Source organism: Pinus tabuliformis, chromosome 7 (genome assembly GCF_031772625.1).
Source record: "Pinus tabuliformis cultivar Carrire ecotype Pingquan chromosome 7, CPIR1, whole genome shotgun sequence".
In the NCBI taxonomy this organism is placed as follows: domain Eukaryota; kingdom Viridiplantae; phylum Streptophyta; class Pinopsida; order Pinales; family Pinaceae; genus Pinus; species Pinus tabuliformis.
In genome coordinates, this window is record NC_142293.1 from 534,401,077 (window position 1) to 534,402,422 (window position 1,346).

The window sequence follows — 1,346 nt, forward strand, 5'->3', positions numbered from 1 at the left end:
CAAGGGTGTATTCGGAATGGACTCCTCATTAGGTAGAGAAGATCTGATCCTACCTGTGATCCACTGTCCTATTCCAACAGCGTTAACTTGTAGGTAATCGATCGTCGGAATACCTCGTATCAACAGAGAATCTATCTCAATCTATTGAGATACTCTACGAGATTTGCCATAATATTGCTCATTCAATAAGCATGAGCAATATTATGCCTTGAAGAGGACTCGAACCTCCACGCTCTTAAGCACGAGATTTTGAGTCTCGCGTGTCTACCATTTCACCATCAAGGCATCCCAAAAGGAAATTCTATTCCATTCATATATATATATGAAAAATATCCTGATCTATGAATGAACATATGTTAGAGATAGCGTATTCGAGTATTGATATACGATTAGTCATATAGGTTCATCATAGAAAAAAAATTATCTGGAGGAGATTTCCTATAAAACAAGACGACTGAATGAACATCCTTTCTTTTTCAATTCAATAGAAACCTAAAGAATTGAATATGGTACAAAATAAAAAATATTTTCAAAAACTTTAACTTTTTTCGGTAAAAGTGATGTCTTGGTCCGAGTGGAGGTAGGGGTAATAGTCCTTTTCTTTCTCTTTTCCACATGTCCTAGAAACATTTATAAAAAAGAAAGATAGATATCTATTCAATCTATTTTATTAGAGAGGTAATAATTTGTAAAATTAATCGCACTTCTTCCCTTCATAAGGGGTCCATTGATGAAAAGAGACTGGAAAAAGTAAAGTTCGGACCCAATTCCTACAGTTATGGATATAAGCACAATCCAAATTCCTGGAGAGTTATACATTTGTGTATCTATGAGATCATTTACTATTTCTTGAAGCTAAATCTTTCCCCTGAATAGACCATATAGCCAGAAAGACCATAAACCAGAATGGAAGAAAAGCAAATGAAACTCTTTCAAACGATCTCAGGGTATAATTGAAAATGAAGTTTTCACTTTGTACATGTCAGATCATGAATTAGTAATTTATTTCAATCTCCGAAAGAGTAGAAAAAGTTTCTAACTTCCAAGTTTAGGAGATTTACATAATCTCATGAATAGGATCGAATATTCCTCCATAATCTATCTCCTTTTTCCTTAAGGAAGCCTTCCCAAGAGGACTTAGATCTATCTATGATTTATGCTTTTTTCTTTTTATTTTTTCTCTTTTGTTCCGATAAACATATTGTCCGATCTGAACGGGAATCAATTTCTAATTTATCAGAATATATAAATCCACCATATAGATAGGTAGATCTCGATCCTGTTTATGAGTTAACGAAAATGTGCAAAAGCTCTATTGGCTTCTGCCATTCTATGAGTCTCTTCCT

The 1,346-nt window shown here is 33.9% G+C and overlaps 1 non-coding gene across 1 annotated transcript; it reads right to left on the bottom strand.

Moving 5' to 3' along the window:
- Positions 1-204: 204 nt before the first annotated feature.
- On the bottom strand, positions 205-285 carry TRNAL-CAA (transfer RNA leucine (anticodon CAA)). Its single transcript has one exon. It is a non-coding gene; the product is annotated as a tRNA-Leu (tRNA).
- Positions 286-1,346: the final 1,061 nt, after the last annotated feature.